Genomic DNA, 12,335 nt, shown 5'->3' on the forward strand with positions numbered 1-12,335 from the left:
TGGTCGCTCTTCAGCCTTTCGCATTCCTGGCTATGTTCCTGAGTATTGCACACCTTGTGCTTTTTGGGCACCCAGTGATGTTGCAGCTCTGAAATATGGCTAAACTGGTGGCAAGTGGCATCTTGGCAGCTGCACGCTTGACTTTTCTCAGTTCATGGGCAGTTATTTTGCGCCTTTTGGTTTTTCCACACGCTTCATGCAACCCTGTTGACTATTTTGAATGAAACGCTTGATTGTTCGATGATCACGCCTCAGAAGCTTTTGCAATTTTAAGACTGCTGCATCCCTCTGCAAGATATCTCACTATTTTTGACCTTTCTGAGCCTGTCAAGTCCTTCTTTTGACCCATTTTGCCAAAGGAAAGGAAGTTGCCTAATAATTATGCACACGGTAGTAGGCTTTTCGAGCCTATACAGCTTGGAGTAAGACAACATGCATGAAGAGGATGATGTGTGACAAAATACTCATTTGCCTAATAATTCTGCACTCCCTGTAAACACCAAGCTCCTTTTTGTGTAGCTGACAGCTGGTAACTGTGCAGGGGCGGATCTAGCAAAGCTTTTGCCAGGGGCCAGGTAGGGCATTAACAGGAAAAGGGGACACAAAGATATACTTTTCTTTCTTGCTCTCATATAAAATATTTAGCTTTTATTAAATAGTTATCTGCATCTTACAACCACAGTTTGTATAATAATACACAAGATTGGCTGTAGACCATTGTTAATCATTCAGAACACTGTGTAAAAATAACAAAAAACAGAAAGTGAATGCAAAAGTGCATAAATATTTATTTTACGTGTTTGATGTGTGTGGCGGGCGTGGTCTGCAGTGCCGCTGCAGGGAGGTGGACCCACCTGAGCGGCACCTGCAATCACGCCTCTCTCGGGCGTAGTCTGTGCTCTCGGCTGTTTTTGGGTGTGTGTCGGGCTGTGAGTTGAAAAGCTACAGCCAGCTGTTTGGGTACCGCAACCATGTGTGAAAAGTGGTCCATAACGTAATGCTTCAAAGCGTGTTCATGCAAACATTGTCGGATCTGCCGTGGTACAATGGGACTTCTGCTCATGAACCTGTGTGCACAGCGTCTGCAAATCGGCGCTGTACTGGTAACTTCATCTTTACACAAAACTGTAAGCTGTTATCTGTGAAGCGTGGCGGTGTTTGTTTTACCATAGTTCATGGTGGAGAATGGGTGCTCTTCTGAGTTTTGCTCTCTGTAGCTGTATGAATGGCAAACTACACTGAATAGCAGCGGCATAGGCACACATAAAATTTCTTCTGAAATTTTAAGCTTTCTAGTTCTTATTATTATTATTATTTTCCTTTTCCGCCTGAAATTTTGCAGTGTATCTCGACCCGCAGTTTTGAGACAAGCTTCATATATGTTACCTCATTTTGTGCGGCTGGATCTGGAATGGTGTGCTATGACTTTTGGTGTTTATGAATTTTATAGTTTTTAAATATTAATATTTTAGTGAAAATTTTCCCCGCTCCTCTGCCAAACAGCTTTGACAATAGGGTTACATATGTTACATCATTTTGTGCGGCTGAAGCTGGACTAGTATGGTCTGACTTTTGGTGTTTATAACTTTTATAGTTTTTGAAATATTTAGATTTTAGTGCAAATTTGGGCCAATTCATCTTTTGCGCCAAATAAACAGACTTCATTTGTGGTGTGTTGGCTCTCTAGTGGTATGCCGGGAGTGGTACAGCCTGTCTACCCTTATTTGGATTACCGTAATGATGACAATTTCAACGGTGCGCTGGCGTCGCTGCTTTCAGGAGCCATTGGAATTTTTAAGGTTGCGCAAATCATTCAAAAGTTACGGTAATGCTTGGTGGAAAACTCAATATCCCACAATTCATAGCACGCCTCTACAGAGTGAACAATGGCGGCCACCACTTCGTTTTATATGTCTTTTATTCGTGTTTCTAGGTCACAAAATAAGCTTTTAAGATATTTTCAGGCGAGAATGTAGGTGTGTAACTTTCAAATATCTGCTTGTTTTATCAAGACATCCCATATTTAGCGACAGTGCTCTGACGACGTCGGTCCTGCCTGACAGCTAGCCGGCTACCTAGCTAGCTGCCGCACTTGGCTGCAAATGGATAGCGAGGGACTCTCTCTCTCTCGCTAGCTAGCACGACGGGAGTTTATATACAGCTGTGTCGCGGCTAAGTTACTGACGTTGGACTTTATTTTATTCATAATGGTTAGTTCGTAGAGTTGCCGTACAAACGGAATCGTGCCACATTCACAGAAAATATTACGATTTATTCTGTCGTTACGAAGCCTCCCTGTCATTCTCTGCCTGTTGCAACTTCAATCATGAAACTGATCAATGATCGGCTTTTTCGCTCTTGTTTGTTTATCGCCTAAACAACAGCTGCATCGTTTAAGCTTGATCAGCTGTTGTTAGAATTCATTTGCTTCTAATTTCTAGTATCAGCTGATGTCGATGTGGAAAAAATAACTGAGTTGTTTGGTGGTGGAGCTACAACAGAGGCAGCTATCCACCGGTGTGTGACAGAAAGGACATGCCGCGAACGAGACATAAAAGGCGGTGAGGCTACCGCCCGATCGACCGGTGTTTGCTAACGCGGAGGTCAATCGTGGATCAGGGAAAGCGAAGGCAGGGCGTGAGGTGAACTGAATTTCAGGTAAGAAGTTATGACCTGCACTCTATTTGGGTCAGATATAAACCGAGTTTAGGTGTAGTTTATTTAGCAGCAGTTCTCTTATGTGTTGCTGATAGCCGCTAGCTAGCTAGCGCCGCTAGCATAGTTAGCTAGCGCCCGCTAGCAACCCTTGGTGAAAAAGCACCCAGGCTTGGCTTATATTGAGGCGGGTGAAACTCGTGTCAGCACCGGTCGCTCTCTATTTGGGTCAGATATAAACCGAGTTTAGGTGTAGTTTATTTAGCAGCAGTTCTCTTATGTGTTGCTGATAGTCGGCTAGCTAGCTAGCGCCCGCTAGCATAGTTAGCTCGCGCCGCTAGCAACCCTTCCGTGAAAAGCACCCAGGCTTGGCTTATATTGAGGCGGGTGAAACTCGTGTCAGCACCCGGTCGCTCTCTATTTGGGTCAGATATAAACCGAGTTTAGGTGTAATTTATTTTCGTTGACCTTTACAATCGTAATGCCACGGGAGTTTATATACAGCTGTGTGCGCACTAAGTTACTGACGTTGGACTTTATTTTATTCATTAGGGTTAGTTCATAGAGTTGCCGTGCTGTACAAACGGAATCGTCCACATTCAGAGAAAACATTATGATTTATTCTGTCGTTAATGAAGCCTCCCTGTCATTCTCTCGCGTGTTGAAACGTCAATCATGAAACTGATCAATGATCGGCTGTTCGCTCTTATTTATCGCGCTAAACAACAGCAGCACGTTTAAGCAGTCAGCTGTTGTTAGAATTCTTTTGATTTTAATTTCTAGTATCAGCTGATGTTTGCTGGAGCATGAAGATGAAATCAGGAGATGTCCTTACTGAATCATCAGAGCTGAACTGGTGATGGAGAAACAGGTTTACACTTTAGGTGACATGAATGAGTTGAAGGAAGTTATGAGTTGTTTCTGAGAGACAAAGACCAAGCTCCTTTTTGTGTAGCTGACAGCTGGTAACTGTGCAGGGGCGGATCTAGCAAAGCTTTTAGGGGGGCATTAACAGAAAGGTGGACACAAAGATATACTTTTCTTTCTTACTCTCATATAAAATATTTAGCTTTTATTAAATAGTTATCTGAATCTCACAACCAAAGTTTGTATAATAATACACAGGATTGGCTGTAGACCAGGGGTGGGCAATTCCAGGCCCGAGGGCGGTGTCCCTACAGGTTTTAGATGTGTCCTTGAACCAACACAGCTGATTTAAATGGCTAAATTAGCTCCTCAACATGTCCTGTTCTCCAAAGGCCTGATAACGAACTAATCATGTGATTCAGGTGTGTTGACCCAAGGTGAGATCTAAAACCTGCAGGACACCGCCCTCGGGGCCTGGAATTGCCCACCCTACTGTAGACCATTGTTCATAATTCAGAACACTGTGTAAAAATAACAAAAAACAAAAGTGAATGCATGTGTGAAAAGTGGTCTATAATGTAATGCTTCAAAGTGTGTTCATGCAAACATTGTCGGGTCTGCCGTGGGTACAATGGGACTTCTGCTCATGAACCTGTGTGCACAGCGTCTGCAAATCGGCGCTGTACAAAGTAACTTCATCTTTACACAAAACTGTAAGCTGTCATCTGTGAAGCGTGAGCGGTGTGTTGTTTTACCATAGTTCATGGTGGAGAATGGCTGCTCTTCTGAGTTTTGCTCTCTGTAGCCGTATGAATGGCAAACTACAGTGATTAGCAGCGGCATAGGCACACATAAAATTTCTTCTGAAATTTTCGCTTTCTAGTTCTTATTATGTGTGCCTATGGAAAGAGGCACACATATTACTATTCGTCGGATTTATTATTATGTGTGCCTATGGAAAGAGGCACACATATTACTATTCCTCGGATTTATTATTCTTATTATTATTATTATTATTATTATTTTCCTTTTCCCGCCTGAAATTTTGCAGTGTATCTCGACCCGCAGTTTTTGGACAAGCTTCATATATGTTACCTCATTTTGTGCGGCTGGATCTGGAATGGTGTGCTATGACTTTTGGTGTTTATGAATATTATAGTTTTTTAAATATTAATATTTTAGTAAAAATTTTCCGCTCCTCTGCCAAACAGTTTTGACAATAGGGGTACATATGTTACATCATTTTGTGCGGCTGGAGCTGGGCTAGTATGGTGTGACTTTTGGTGTTTATAACTTTTATAGTTTTTGAAATATTTAGATTTTAGTGCAAATTTAGGCCAATTTCTAGGCTCCTGAGAAAGATTCTGCTTTTGGCGCCATAGAAACAGACTTCATTTGTGGTGTCTTGGCTCTCTCTAGTGGTATACCGGGAGTAGTACAGCCGAAAAGATTTTATCCTTGTGTTGAAAACTCCATATCCCACAATTCATAGCACGCCTCTACAGAGTGAACAATGGCGGCCACCACTTCGTTTTATATGTCTTTTATTCGTGTTTCTAGGTCACAAAATAAACTTTTAAGATATTTTCAGGCGAGAATGTAGGTGTGTAAACTTCAAATATCTGCTTGTTTTATCAAGACATCCCATATTTAGCGACAGTGCTCTGACGACGTCGGTCCTGCCTGACAGCTAGCCGGCTACCTAGCTAGCTGCCACACTTGGCTGCAAATGGATAGCGAGGGACTCTCTCTGTCGTTTCACCTCCCGGTCTCTCGCAAATGCTCGCATAGAATCGGAGTTACAGCTGGATGTGGAAAAAATAACTGAGTTGTTTGGTGGTGCTATAACGCCGGAGCTACAACAGTGGGCAGCTATCCACCGGTGTATGACAGAAAGGACATGCCGCGACCGCCGATCGACAGGTGTTTGCTAACGCGAGGGTCAATCGTGGATCAGGGAAAGCGAAGGCAGGAGCGTGAGGTGAACTGAATTTCAGGTAAGAAGTTATGACCTGCACTCTATTTGGGTCAGATATAAACCGAGTTTAGGTGTAGTTTATTTAGCAGCAGTTCTCTTATGTGTTGCTGATAGTCGGCTAGCTAGCTAGCGCCGCTAGCATAGTTAGCTAGCACCGCTAGCGACCCTTCGTGAAAAAAAGCACCCAGGCTTGGCTTATATTGAGGCGGGTGAAACTCGTGTCAGCACCGGTCGCTTCGCCGACAGTATGTGTTTAGCTGGACTTATTTTTCGCTTTATATGGACCGATGATTTATTTATTTATTCATTTTAGTAACGGTATAAACAGTGAAAGGTGGTGGATTGGCCAGATGTAAACTTCAAATATCTGCTCGTGTTACCAAGACATCCCATATTAGCTCTGATGTTTTCGGTGCCTGCAAAGAGCTAGACAGGTAGCTAGCTAACCCGAGCTGGCTGTCTTTTTGACTCAGGGTCATAGCTGGACTTATTTTTCGTTTTATGAGCCGATGAGGGTTTTTTTGTAACGGTACAAACAGTGAAAGGCGGTGGATTGTCCAGATGCTGGTCGATGTGGAAAAAATAACTGAGTTGTTTGGTAGTCGCTGACGCCGGAGCTACAACCGAGGGCAGCTATCCACCGTGTGTGTCAGAAAGAACATGCGGGAACGAGGCGGCGAGGCGACCGCCGATCGACCGGTGGTAGATCGTGGATCAGGGAAACCGAAGGCAGGAGAAGCAGGCGGCTGCCGGTCGGAGCGTGAGGTGAACTGAATTTCAGGTAAGAAGTTATGACCTGCACTCTATTTGGGTCAGATATAAACCGAGTTTAGGTGTAGTTTATTTTCGTTGTGCTGACTTTTTACAATCAGTTATAATAACTCGTACTGCGTGGTAGCTAGCACGATGGAGTTTCTATACAGCTGTGTGCCCGCTAAGTTACTGATGTTGAACTTTATGACAGCCTCCCCTGTCATTCTCTCGCCTGTTCAAACTTCAGTCATGAAACTGATCAATGATCGGCTTTTCTCTCTTGTTTGTTTATCGCGCCAAACAACAGCAGCACGTTTAAGCTTGATCAGCTGTTGTTAGAATTCATTTGATTTTAATTTCTAGTATCAGCTGATGTTTGCTGGAGCCACAGCTGTAGAAGCGGCTGGTCGAAACCAGGAGATGACCTTACTGAATCATCAGAGCTGAACTGGTGATGGAGAAACAGGTTTACCTTTTTTTTAGTGACATGAATGAGTTGAAGGAAGTTATGAACTGTTTCTGAGAGAAATAAACACCAAGCTCCTTTTTTATTTAGCTGACAGCTGGTAACTGTGCAGGGGCGGATCTAGCAAAGCTTTTGCCAGGGGCCAGGTAGGGCATTAACAGAGAAAGGTGGACACAAAGATATACTTTTCTTTCTTACTCTCATACAGGGAGTGCAGAATTATTAGGCAAGTTGTATTTTTGAGGAATAATTTTATTATTGAACAACAACCATGTTCTCAATGAACCCAAAAAACACATTAATATCAAAGCTGAATGTTTTCGGAAGTAGTTTTTAGTTTGTGTTTAGTTTTAGCTATTTTAGGGGGATATCTGTGTGTGCAGGTGACTATTACTGTGCATAATTATTAGGCAACTTAACAAAAAACAAATATATACCCATTTCAATTATTTATTTTTACCAGTGAAACCAATATAACATCTCCACATTCACAAATATACATTTCTGACATTCAAAACAAAACAAAAACAAATCAGCGACCAATATAGCCACCTTTCTTTGCAAGGACACTCAAAAGCCTGCCATCCATGGATTCTGTCAGTGTTTTGATCTGTTCACCATCAACATTGCGTGCAGCAGCAACCACAGCCTCCCAGACACTGTTCAGAGAGGTGTACTGTTTTCCCTCCTTGTAAATCTCACATTTGATGATGGACCACAGGTTCTCAATGGGGTTCAGATCAGGTGAACAAGGAGGCCATGTCATTAGTTTTTCTTCTTTTAAACCCTTTTCTTGCCAGCCACGCTGTGGAGTACTTGGACGCATGTGATGGAGCATTGACCTGCATGAAAATCATGTTTTTCTTGAAGGATGCAGACTTCTTCCTGTACCACTGCTTGAAGAAGGTGTCTTCCAGAAACTTGCAGTAGGACTGGGAGTTGAGCTTGACGCCATCCTCAACCCGAAAAGGCCCCACAAGCTCACCTTTGATGATACCAGCCCAAACCAGTACTCCACCTCCACCTTGCTGGCGCCTGAGTGGGACTGGAGCTCTCTGCCCTTTACCAATCCAGCCACGGGCCCATCCATCTGGCCCATCAAGACTCACTCTCATTTCATCAGTCCATAAAACCTTAGAAAAATCAGTCTTGAGATATTTCTTGGCCCAGTCTTGACGTTTCAGCTTGTGTGTCTTGTTCAGTGGTGGTCGTCTTTCAGCCTTTCTTACCTTGGCCATGTCTCTGAGTATTGCACACCTTGTGCTTTTGGGCACTCCAGTGATGTTGCAGCTCTGAAATATGGCCAAACTGGTGGCAAGTGGCATCTTGGCAGCTGCACGCTTGACTTTTCTCAGTTCATGGGCAGTTATTTTGCGCCTTGGTTTTTCCACGCTTCTTGCGACCCTGTTGACTATTTTGAATGAAACGCTTGATTGTTCGATGATCACGCTTCAGAAGCTTTGCAATTTTAAGACTGCTGCATCCCTCTGCAAGATATCTCACTATTTTTGACTTTTCTGAGCCTGTCAAGTCCTTCTTTTGACCCATTTTGCCAAAGGAAAGGAAGTTGCCTAATAATTATGCACACCTGATATAGGGTGTTGATGTCATTAGACCACACCCCTTCTCATTACAGAGATGCACATCACCTAATATGCTTAATTGGTAGTAGGCTTTCGAGCCTATACAGCTTGGAGTAAGACAACATGCATGAAGAGGATGATGTGGACAAAATACTCATTTGCCTAATAATTCTGCACTCCCTGTAAACACCAAGCTCCTTTTTTTGTGTAGCTGACAGCTGGTAACTGTGCAGGGGCGGATCTAGCAAAGCTTTTGCCAGGGGGCCAGGTAGGGCATTAACAGGGAAAGGGGGACACAAAGATATACTTTTCTTTCTTGCTCTCATATAAAATATTTAGCTTTTTATTAAATAGTTATCTGCATCTTACAACCACAGTTTGTATAATAATACACAAGATTGGCTGTAGACCATTGTTAATCATTCAGAACACTGTGTAAAAATAACAAAAACAGAAAGTGAATGCAAAAGTGCATAAATATTTATTTTACGTGTTTGATGTGTGTGTGCGGGCGTGGTCTGCAGTGCCGCTGCAGGGGAGGTGGACCCACCTGAGCGGCACCTGCAATCACGCCTCTCGGGCGTAGTCTGTGCTCTCGGCTGTTTTTGGGTGTGTGTCGGGCTGTGAGTTGAAAAGCTACAGCCAGCTGTTTGGGTACCGCAACCATGTGTGAAAAGTGGTCCATAACGTAATGCTTCAAAGCGTGTTCATGCAAACATTGTCGGATCTGCCGTGGTACAATGGGACTTCTGCTCATGAACCTGTGTGCACAGCGTCTGCAAATCGGCGCTGTACGAAGTAACTTCATCTTTACACAAAACTGTAAGCTGTTATCTGTGAAGCGTGAGCGGTGTTTGTTTTTACCATAGTTCATGGTGGAGAATGGGTGCTCTTCTGAGTTTTGCTCTCTGTAGCTGTATGAATGGCAAACTACACTGAATAGCAGCGGCATAGGCACACATAAAATTTCTTCTGAAATTTTCGCTTTCTAGTTATTATTATTATTCTTCAGTTTCCGCCTGAAATTTTGCAGCGAAACTTCGCCCGCAGTTTTGAGACAAGCTTCATATATGTTACCTCATTTTGTGCGGCTGGATCAGGAATGGTGTGCTATGACTTTTGGTGTTTATAACTATTATAGTTTTTAAATATTAATATTTTAGTGAAAATTTTCCCCGCTTCTCTGCCAAACAGTTTTGAAAATAGGGTTACATATGTTAGATCATTTTGTGCGGCTGGAGCTGGACTAGTATGGTATACACTTTTGGTGTTTATGACTTTTATAGTTTTTGAAATATTTAGATTTTAGTGCAAATTTAGGCCAATTTCCATAGAAACAGACTTTATTTGTGGTGGGTTGGCTCTCTCTAGTGGTATACCGAGTAGTACGGCTGAAAATCTGTATGCTTGTTACAAAACTCCATATCCCATAATTCATAGCACCCCTCTGCCGAGTTAAACAATGGCGGACACCACTTCGTTTTATATGTCTTTTATTCGTGTTTCTAGGTCACAAAATACACTTTTAAGATATTTTCAGGCGAGAATGTAGGTGTGTAAACTTCAAATATCTGCTCGTTTTATCAAGACATCCCATATTAGCGACAATTCTCTTAAGTGTTGCTGATAGTCGGCTAGCTTAGCTAGCGCCGCTAGCTTAGCTAGCTAGCGCCTTCGTGAAAAAACCACCCAGGCTTGGCTGACAGTGAGGTGGCTAAAATTTCTTTAATCGCCTGATCGCTCGGCAAGGGTCTGTGTCTTAGCTGGACTTATTTTTCGTTTATATGGGCCGATGATGCTGGTCGATGTGGAAAAAATAACTGAGTTGTTTGGTGGTGGAGCTACAACAGAGGGCAGCTATCCACCGGTGTGTGACAGAAAGGACATGCCGCGAACGAGACATACAAGGCGGTGAGGCTACCGCCGATCGTCCGGTGTTTGCTAACGCGGAGGTCAATCGTGGATCAAGGAAAGCGAAGGCAGGAGCGTGAGGTGAACTGAATTTCAGGTAAGAAGTTATGACCTGCACTCTATTTGGGTCAGATATAAACCGAGTTTAGGTGTAGTTTATTTAGCAACAGTTCTCTTACGTGTTGCTGATAGCCGGCTGGTTAGCTAGCTAGCGCCGCTAGCTTAGCTAACTAGCGCGCTAGCGACCTTCGTGAAAACCACCCAGGCTTGGCTGATAGTGAGGTGGCTAAAATTTGTTTAATCGCCCGATCGCTCGGCAAGGGTCTGTGTCTTAGCTGGACTTATTTTTCGCTTTATATGGGCCGATGATGCTGGTCGATGTGGAAAAAATAACTGAGTTGTTTGGTGGTGGAGCTACAACAGAGGGCAGCTATCCACCGGTGTGTGACAGAAAGGACATGCCGCCAACGAGACATATGAGGCCGGGCAGGCGATTGCTAACGCGGTGGTCAATCATGGATCAGGAAAGCGAAGGCAGGAGCGTGAGGTGAACTGAATTTCAGGTAAGAAGTTATGAACTGCACTCTATTTGGGTCAGATATAAACAGAGTTTAGGTGTAGTTTATTTTCGTTGTGCTGACTTTTTACAATCGTACTGCGTGCTAGCTAGCGCGACGGGAGTTTATATACAGCTGTGTGCGCGCTAAGTTACTGACGTTGGACTTTATTTTATTCATAATGGTTAGTTCGTAGAGTTGCCGTACAAACGGAATCGTGCCACATTCAGAGAAAATATTACGATTTATTCTGTCGTTACGAAGCCTCCCCTGTCATTCTCTCGCCTGTTGAAACTTCAGTCATGAAACTGATCAATGATCGGCTTTTCTCTTTGTTTGTTTATCGCGCTAAACAACAGCAGCACGTTTAAGCTTGATCAGCTGTTGTTAGAATTCATTTGCTTTTAATTTCTAGTATCAGCTGATGTTTGCTGCAGCCACAGCTGTAAAAACGGCTGTTCCAAACCAGATATCCTTACTGAATCATCAGAGCTGAACAGGTGATGGAGAAACAGGTTTACCCTTAGGTGACATGAATGAGTTGAAGGAAGTTATGAACTGTTTCTGAGACAAACACCAAGCTCATTTTTTTGTGTAGCTGACAGCTGGTAACTGTGCAGGGGCGGATCTAGCAAAGCTTTTGCCAGGGGCCAGGTAGGGCATTAACAGAGAAAGGTGGACACAAAGATATACTTTTCTTTCTTACTCTCATACAGGGAGTGCAGAATTATTAGGCAAGTTGTATTTTGAGGAATAATTTTATTATTGAACAACAACCATGTTCTCAATGAACCCAAAAACTCATTAATATCAAAGCTGAAAGTTTTTGGAAGTAGTTTTAGTTTTAGCTATTTTAGGGGATATCTGTGTGTGCAGGTGACTATTACTGTGCATAATTATTAGGCAACTTAACAAAAACAAATATATACCCATTTCAATTATTTATTTTTACCAGTGAAACCAATATAACATCTCCACATTCACAAATATACATTTCTGACATTCAAAACAAAAACAAAACAAATCAGCGACCAATATAGCCACCTTTCTTTGCAAGGACACTCAAAAGCCTGCCATCCATGGATCCTGTCAGTGTTTTGATCTGTTCACCATCAACATTGCGTGCAGCAGCAACCACAGCCTCCCAGACACTGTTCAGAGAGGTGTACTGTTTTCCCTCCTTGTAAATCTCACATTTGATGATGGACCACAGGTTCTCAATGGGGTTCAGATCAGGTGAACAAGGAGGCCATGTCATTAGTTTTTCTTCTTTTATACCCTTTCTTGCCAGCCACGCTGTGGAGTACTTGGACGTGTGTGATGGAGCATTGTCCTGCATGAAAATCATGTTTTTCTTGAAGGATGCAGACTTCTTCCTGTACCACTGCTTGAAGAAGGTGTCTTCCAGAAACTGGCAGTAGGACTGGGAGTTGAGCTTGACTCCATCCTCAACCCGAAAAAGGCCCCACAAGCTCATCTTTGATGATACCAGCCCAAACCAGTACTCCACCTCCACCTTGCTGGCGTCTGAGTGGGACTGGAGCTCTCTGCCCTTTACCAATCCA

The sequence above is a fragment of the Oreochromis aureus genome, linkage group 16 (assembly GCF_013358895.1).
Source record: "Oreochromis aureus strain Israel breed Guangdong linkage group 16, ZZ_aureus, whole genome shotgun sequence".
Lineage (NCBI taxonomy): Eukaryota > Metazoa > Chordata > Actinopteri > Cichliformes > Cichlidae > Oreochromis > Oreochromis aureus.